Source organism: Hypomesus transpacificus, chromosome 13 (genome assembly GCF_021917145.1).
Source record: "Hypomesus transpacificus isolate Combined female chromosome 13, fHypTra1, whole genome shotgun sequence".
NCBI classification, from domain to species: Eukaryota; Metazoa; Chordata; class Actinopteri; order Osmeriformes; family Osmeridae; genus Hypomesus; species Hypomesus transpacificus.
This window is the reverse complement of record NC_061072.1, coordinates 2,566,380-2,575,676: the sequence shown is the minus strand read 5'-3', so window position 1 is coordinate 2,575,676 and position 9,297 is coordinate 2,566,380. Positions and strand designations below refer to the sequence as shown.

Sequence of the window (9,297 nt, the reverse complement as noted above, 5' to 3'; positions counted from 1 at the left end):
AAATATACCCCAGTATGATCATGATTATTGCTACACAAAATGTATTTTGTGTAGCAGGTTCAAAGTATTTCACATGGCATGGCTCTTCATACTAATGTATAGGTTCAAAGGCATGCGATTTTAATGCAGTTAGCCTGTGCGTAGGGTGGGTTACTCAGACAGGTCGAAAACAACAGCCTTCTGATCCAGAATGGGCTATCAGCTGTCCTGAAAAGGGACCAAAGGTTCAGATGCCTAGCTTACAAAAGACAAGTACTAAAAACAATGTATCAGCCATGTATCAACATCAAAAGAACCATCAAAAAAGATAGGAAATATTATTCTTATTGTTTAAGTCAATTAAATAATTGAAAAAATAAAACATTACAATCCCTCACCTACCATGGACTATTCTGTTTTCAGACCTGTCCACCCTATACATACACATGTATTGGTATTCAATTTATGCTATTAAATGTACATAATGCTGGCGTAGAAGGATAGAAACGTATGTGGGGGGAGAGCATTTCATGGCAGGTTTTCCATGGGATGTAAGTGCAATGCACCCCCTGTTAACCCTGACTAGGACAGTGTGACATGCCTGAAACGTACTGTGCTTACTCATACTAGTGCCCTCAGTGTACAGTATGAATGATTTGATGCTGGGATATACAGAACAGACAATAGAGGGGGGGTGCATCTCACGACAGGCTTAATGCACCCCCCGTTAACCCTGACTAGGAAAGTGTCACATGCCTGAAACTTACTGTGCTTACTCATACTAGTGCCCTCAGTGTACAGTAAGAATCATTTGATGCTGGGATATACAGAACAGACAATACAGGGGGGGTGCATCTCACGTCAGGCTTGTTTCATTCCTTCTTGTCACAAAATGCACCCCCCGCTAACCCTGACTAGGAAAGTGTCACATGCCTGAAACTTACTGTGCTTACTCATACTAGTGCCCTCAGTGTACAGTAAGAATCATTTGATGCTGGGATATACAGAACAGACAATAGAGGGGGGGTGCATCTCACGACAGGCTTGTTTCATTCTTTCTTGTCACAAAATGCACCCCCCGCTAACCCTGACTAGGAAAGTGTCACATGCCTGAAACTTACTGTGCTTACTCATACTAGTGCCCTCAGTGTACAGTAAGAATCATTTGATGCTGGGATATACAGAACAGACAATACAGGGGGGGTGCATCTCACGACAGGCTTGTTTCATTCCTTCTTGTCACAAAATGCACCCCCCGCTAACCCTGACTAGGAAAGTGTCACATGCCTGAAACTTACTGTGCTTACTCATACTAGTGCCCTCAGTGTACAGTAAGAATCATTTGATGCTGGGATATACAGAACAGACAATAGAGGGGGGGTGCATCTCACGACAGGCTTGTTTCATTCTTTCTTGTCACAAAATGCACCCCCCGCTAACCCTGACTAGGAAAGTGTCACATGCCTGAAACTTACTGTGCTTACTCATACTAGTGCCCTCAGTGTACAGTAAGAATCATTTGATGCTGGGATATACAGAACAGACAATACAGGGGGGGTGCATCTCACGACAGGCTTGTTTCATTCCTTCTTGTCACAAAATGCACCCCCCGCTAACCCTGACTAGGAAAGTGTCACATGCCTGAAACTTACTGTGCTTACTCATACTAGTGCCCTCAGTGTACAGTAAGAATCATTTGATGCTGGGATATACAGAACAGACAATAGAGGGGGGGTGCATCTCACGACAGGCTTGTTTCATTCTTTCTTGTCACAAAATGCACCCCCCGCTAACCCTGACTAGGAAAGTGTCACATGCCTGAAACTTACTGTGCTTACTCATACTAGTGCCCTCAGTGTACAGTAAGAATCATTTGATGCTGGGATATACAGAACAGACAATACAGGGGGGGTACATCTCACGACAGGCTTGTTTCATTCCTTCTTGTCACAAAATGCACCCCCCGCTAACCCTGACTAGGAAAGTGTCACATGCCTGAAACTTACTGTGCTTACTCATACTAGTGCCCTCAGTGTACAGTAAGAATCATTTGATGCTGGGATATACAGAACAGACAATAGAGGGGGGGTGCATCTCACGACAGGCTTGTTTCATTCCTTCTTGTCACAAAATGCACCCCCCGCTAACCCTGACTAGGAAAGTGTCACATGCCTGAAACTTACTGTGCTTACTCATACTAGTGCCCTCAGTGTACAGTAAGAATCATTTGATGCTGGGATATACAGAACAGACAATAGAGGGGGGGTGCATCTCACGACAGGCTTAATACACCTCCTGCTAACCCTGACTAGGAAAGTGTTAGATGCCTGAAACTTACTGTGCTTACTCATACTAGTGCCCTCAGTGTACAGTAAGAATCATTTGATGCTGGGATATACAGAACAGACAATACAGGGGGGGTGCATCTCACGACAGGCTTGTTTGTATTCCTTCTTGTCACAAAATGCACCCCCAGCTAACCCTGACTAGGAAAGTGTTACATGCCTGAAACTTACTGTGCTTACTCATACTAGCCCCATCTTGTGCAATGCACACACTCACCAAACTTACTCATGCAGGTAATCCCCAAATATAAAGGAAGCCTTTGTTTCACAAAATTATTATTTTAATAACACCAGCTTAAAACCAGCCTAACAATGATTAATTCCAAAACAAATTAAATAACATTTAAAAAAACATGTTTACAGAAAGTCATACGAAATGACTTGAAAATAGATCAATAATAATTAAACTTTGTTTGACACACAAACTAATATATAACAATACAGACAAATTAACTTATGACAACACATTTCTTATTTAGGGGATTATGTGCATGCAAGGCACCAGTAGTCCTCCTCCAGTGTAGGCCTCTGCACGCACTCGTGGTGGTACCATCTCCCACAGATGTCGCAGCAGATCTTAGAAAATTGATTAACAATGGAAGTCCTTTAATTTGGGCACCATCACTTCTATTAAACTGAGTGTTAATCGTACTGTTTCTGATTTAGTCATTCTTGTAATAATGAAATACAAATTTATAATTATCACAGAAATCAAACTAATCTTGAAGTCTAAAAACTGAAAAATATGTAAAGATTTTTTTAAATATTACCCATAGTGGCTCATCCTTGTCCTCCATCCCACAGTAGTGGCACAGGTTGCTGAGATTGTCTGTTAAGACAATCAGTATTCATTAATATTCCACCAAATAAGTTAACAGTTAAATGACATTTTTCATTATTGTACTTCACTGACTGTATGCTCTCATCTGTATTAAAAAACAAGCACTTCCAAGAGCTTGGAGATTGACAACGATCAGCTAAAACAATAACACACCAGTTTCTCGGAGGAGGGCAGTGGCTACATCTAGCCTCAGCTTGTTCACTGCCTTCTGTGTTGTTTTGATGTTTATTGCCTCTCCCTTCATTATTTTCTCAGCAAACTAAAGATAACATGATTAGTAGATAAGCATGATCACATAAATACATAGTCTGACAAGATCCAAAATCCTAAACCACAAAAATAAAGGTCCATTACAGTAAATACTCAAACATTCATACATACAAACATTCATGCATGAAAGTAGTTATCCTTAAGAAAAAAGATATTACGGACTTTGAGGTTGACCACATTGTTTAAGTAATGTATAGTACAGTATATTCACCTTTAAGGCAAGGACACCACACGATGTGCTGTCTTGCTGACGTGCATGAGGGAGGGTGCTGCATGCCCATCGAGAAACATTGCAGCCTTTCTTCCGCATGAATGCCCTTAAGTATAAAAATATTGCTTGTGAAAACTGTTGCACAATCATTGATTGAACATCTTGTACGACTTATTTCTGTCTGACACTATGGTGTTAATACTTTTGTTCTATAAACTCAATTTGAATGTATTTACCTGGTTGTCTCCAGGCACCTCTTTAGGTTAGCTTGAGATTCCCCCAGGGGATCCAAGAAAAGGCATCTTTTTTCTTGTGGGTACCAGACTTATTGTACATTGAAAAATAAAATGCTTTAAGCCCAACTCACTGTATCTGTTAGAACTGAAAATGTGCAACTCTGAGAGACTATGCATTAAAAGATTTATACTTTATCATTTAAATTTGAAAGGTAGGTGAACTGTAAAGAAGGCCTACATAACTGCTCATACAGAGCTTGAAAAATCAAGTTTCACACTGTACACACTGTATTTACACTCACCGTCAACATCCAGTGATGGTGCGCATTCACCATTCCCACAATCAGTTGGTGTGCCATTGGATCTATCTGGAAATGGGAAGACATTATGAAAGTAAAGGCTTTACTTGAGAAATAAATATCATATGCATAACAATCCAATACATACCCGAAGTTTTGACCGTTTCCCTTCCCATATGGAAGTCATTGCAAAGCTGTCGATGACAGCAGCTGCATCTGCATTGCGGCTGTTGCAGTTCCGCACAAGCGCTGTCAAGTATGCGTTAATTGCCTATGAAAGATTGAAAATTACAGAATAAAGCAACCATATGTGAGAAATATGCAGTTCTATATTTACTGATACATTGTACCCATTGTATTTATACAACATTGAAGATAAGTCATTGGATGATCTTGAAGGTCACTGTATTGCATTACAATGCATTATAATATTTGTTAATAGACAACTGATTCTTGTTTAAATGCATAGATAGTTCATAACTGATCCCAGAGGAAAGTAATGTATCAGTTTTTATAAAATATTAACAAGATAATACCTCACTCTCAAGCTCCTGGTTGGGACCAATCCTTGCAATATCCCAAAAAAACAATTTGTATGGCCCAATCTTTGAGAGGATGACATGTGCGTGTTTCCCCGCCCAGGCCTCCTGCACATCTGCAGAAATTCAACATCAATTAATTTAACCATTTTTGTAACCATTAAAATTTTTGTAAAACAATAATTCACTACTGGAACATATCAATTCAAATAACTTTTTTTTAAATGGTACCAAGGTTATCAATTGTCTTACCATCTACTTTAGCCTATGTTTTCTTGCTTACAGGACTTTCAAAACACTTATGTTCATACCTTTAAAAACGTAAAGTAAGTAGGCTATGCAATAATAATAAAATCAATACATTTGTCAATTGTAGTTGCTGTGGCGGCTGCTGGTGCAGGTGCTGTGGTGGCTGCTGGTGCAGGTGCTGTGGTGGCTGCTGGTGCAGGTGCTGGGGTGGCTGCTGGTGCTGGGGTAGCTGCTGGTGCAGGTGCTGGGGTGGCTGCTGGTGCTGGGGTAGCTGCTGGTGAAGGTGCTGGGGTGGCTGCTGGTGCTGGGGTGGCTGCTGGTGCTGGGGTGGCTGCTGGTGCTGTGGTGGCTGCAGGTGCTGTGGTGGCTGCTGGTGCTGTGGTGGCTGCTGGTGCTGGGGTGGCTGCAGGTGCTGTGGTGGCTGCTGGTGCTGTGGTGGCTGCTGGTGCTGGGGTGGCTGCAGGTGCTGTGGTGGCTGCTGGTGCTGTGGTGGCTGCTGGTGCAGGTGCTGGGGTGGCTGCTAGTGAAGGTGCTGGGGTGGCTGTTGGTGCTGGGGTGGCTGCAGGTGCTGTGGTGGCTGCTGGTGCTGTGGCGGCTAATGGTGCTGGTGATGGGGTGGCTGCTGGTGCTGGTGCTGGTGTGGTTGGCGTAACTGTTTTGTTCATCATACGTGGTATGCGTGGCCTCTCCATCTTCACTATTTTCAGGTGATCCACATTCACTTTTAGGAAAACAGCACCATTTTCCCCTTGCAAATCGGCACTTTTCCCCTGGATTGCCGTTATGTTGTAAGGGCCAAGGAAGTTGGCATCGAGCTTGCCACCCTTTCTCTGCTGGCTCCTTATATTTTGCCTCCAGACCTGGTCTCCAACTTTGAAATTGGGTTTGGGAGCACCTGACTTTAGTCTCCGGCGAGTGCGCTCATGCTGCTTTGAAATGTTGTCAGCAACGATGTCCTTGATGTCATCCAGGCGCTTAATGCCCGCCGACACAGCCTCCTCTGCCACAACAGCCTCAACACTGTTGTCCAACTGTGAACAAAAATGATGATGTTATTTCAGTCCAAATTCATGATCTTCATCATTGTGTATGTTAGACGAGGTAGCAGTAGTGTATCATTTGTAATAGAAAATGTAGTTTGCATAGAATTGCATTGACATTACATTGCATTTACAAAACTGACATTACATTGAACATTTTGAATAATGAATTCACCAACCAAGTAGTGCTCTGGCACCTCTGAAGGGTAGCGAGCTTCTCTCCCAAACATGAGGAAGTAGGGGGAAAATTTGCAGGTAACCTGCGTCTTTGTTCGGAGCCCAAACATAACAGCATCCAAATACTGATCCCATGAATCGGTTCTATGGCCAACCAGTTTGCTGAGTGCTCTGAAAAGTAAACACATTCAGATTTTTATTCACAACTGCCATATTTTGAAAAACACTGTATTTATTATATTATATACAAATCAATACAAGATTGTTCATGTGCAATAAGTATATTTAGACGCTTCACAAACTTAGGACCTATCAAGCTACATTTTCTTTACCTTTGAATAGTCCCATTCATCCTCTCCACTAATCCATTTGTCTGTGGATGGTAAGGAGAGCAAAGGCTTCGTTCAATGCCAAGCTTGGCACACACGTTCTTGTTTATCTGTAAATATAAAGTACACTCAAGTTCCAGACATTGAAATATGGATTTAATCAACTTTTGAAATTGTAAGATGAAAAATAGGATCCTTAAAATAGGATGTACTTTTACAGGATATCTAGCATTTTAACTGTACCGCAGAAGTGTATAAAAATATGACATTTCAAAACATTCAAATTAATTGGTTAAATCGTTAGGGTAAAGGTTTCCAAAATTACCGCATTCACAAACTCCCTTCCTTGATCCGTAAGGATTCTTTTTGGAGCCTCGAATTGGTGGAAAAACCTGATAATGCACTCTGTTACTTCAGCTGCACTTTTAGTTTTTAGAGGATAGGCCTGTGGCCATTTTGTCAGGTAATCTATCATAACACATATGTACTGATGTCCGTCCTTAGTTTCTGTAAGTTTTCCTATTAAATCCATCCCCACAAGTTCAAATGGCTGTGTGACCTCAAAAAAGCAGAACAAAGAATGTTAGAATAGCAGCAACATCCCTATGGTCCTATGTTTCATTCGTTTGTGTTGATAAAAATTACTACCACTTTCATTGTGAATATGAATTTTTAAAAATATTTTTCTACATAAACAAACTAAAATTTGCAGTTAAATGTTTTCAGAGCTCGCTTCATTGCCCTAACACTGTGAAAAAAACAATGGTGAGGTGGTTGTATAGTACATATTTTGTGGGAGAAATTAAGTTTAAGTAGCATGGTATACAGCATATGTCAACCAACCATATCTATACCTTTATAGGGGTGTATACAACTTCCTGCTTAATCATTTGTTGACTGGCCTGGCAAACCACACATTCTGACACCTGTATAACACGTACATTAAAAGGTTAGCCATCGTCTGACAAATGTTTGGCGAATGACAATTCATACATCTAAGTGGGCCAGATCAATTGTTGTGGAAGTACACTGGCAGAAGTAAATTAGTTGCAAAGCCTACTGTACTTACCCATTTCTCAATGTCTTGAGCCATTCCGGGCCAGAAAAACCTTTTGCGTATTGCATCCCAGGTTTTCTTTTGTCCAGTGTGAGCCCCTGTTGAACTGGCATGAAAGTCTACAAAAACTTCATTTGCCTCTTCACTTCCGCAAACCACTTTGGGTTTGCTGGCACCTTTACTACGTCCTTTAATGTAGTACAACAATTCTCCTGAGAAATACATTAATTGTTTTAAATGATCAAATAAACATTGTGTTTTATATTGATACAGCTGGCTGTAGCAGAGTCTGCAATACCATCATACCATCAGCATTATTTTGCAAGACTAATTAAAGACATCATTCTGTTACTTCATGTATATATAACCATAATAAAGTCATTGCTGCCACCTATTTTTCTTTCATTGTTCAAAACTTCACTCCGTATGCCTGTGCCTCGTATAGTGGGATAAATGATCCCTTAGCCTCTCAGCGTGAAAAATAGGTAAATTGTTGTGTGAGATCATGTGAACTTGTCAACATGGGCAAGTCTCACGGCAAATGCGGGAAATTTGAGCAATGAAATATATACCTATGATAATCCTTTATTACTGAAATTAAATTCCTGTCATAATGGGGAAATGCCTGTACTGCACGTGCATAAATGGTTTGGGGATTGTTATCAATAATATAGCTGACTAGGCCCTGCTTCAGGCGCGGACGTTGTGTTTGCTAAAACTATCACTTTCAGTCTAAATGTTGTGAATCATCCGTATGATTTGCTATATATATTATGTAGGATATATATAAATATAATATATGTATATTATATATAATACATTAATAATAATCAATTTTGTTTAAATTACAAATTTTTCGAGAAGCGTGTGTCCGACCAAATCCAATTACTGGGGGCCTATTGGAAAAAATTGTGTGAGAAATTATGTGTGGAAAGTTCGTACAGTTTGGATGTTGTATAGGCTACATTTGAAGCTAGCTATCTATGAGTAGGCTATAGCCTACAGAGTATACTCTGACAACCTTTCTTGAATAATGTAGAAAATGTCTCTCACCTTCGACATCATATTTCGAAGCCTTTCGGCGAATTTCATTTCTGTTCGCTTTGGAAATCCCAGAGGAATACTTGCCGTTTACCTTATACTCAAAAATTTGTTTGTACAGACTAGGATCCATGCTGGAAATTTTTATGGAATTCGTTTTTTTAAGGAACTAATTGTACCCCAAATTGTAGAAGGGGAAAACAACGCGTCATCGTTCCTTTTAGACCATGTGATGATTCTTAAACTGTTACATATTTGTAAATAGCCCATTTGGAACTCAACATGCGTTTATTACAAAAGAAAGTACATCATTAAAACAAATGTAGGCCCATCAGTCTTGCTTCATGTTTTATTATAAAGATGCACTTGTTGGCAAAGTTACATTTCTGTGAATAACAGACACTATAAAATTAAATATATTGAATGAAATTAAGTAATATAAACCTTTTATTATTTGCAATGCAGTTGCAGTCCCATATTACCTGCTAGTAGGTATTTTGATTTTGGGATACAGTAGTTCCTTCCTGTTGTAGTTATATGCATAACCAATATTATGACCTTCTGAAGGCCATCAAAGCAGCGAAAAGGGCTTACAGGACAAAGGTGGAGTCCAGCAACAATGGTTCTGACCCCAGGCGCATGTGGAGAGGCTACAATGAGACCCAGTCCTCTGTCCTACTGCCA

The 9,297-nt window shown here is 40.3% G+C and overlaps 1 long non-coding RNA gene across 1 annotated transcript; it reads right to left on the bottom strand.

The window, feature by feature from the left end:
• Positions 1–2,594: 2,594 nt before the first annotated feature.
• Positions 2,595–3,412, bottom strand: LOC124476128. The gene is made up of 3 exons (XR_006957007.1): positions 3,319–3,412; positions 3,095–3,153; positions 2,595–2,900 (listed from the first exon to the last, which is right to left on the bottom strand). It is a non-coding gene; the product is annotated as an uncharacterized LOC124476128 (long non-coding RNA).
• Positions 3,413–9,297: the final 5,885 nt, after the last annotated feature.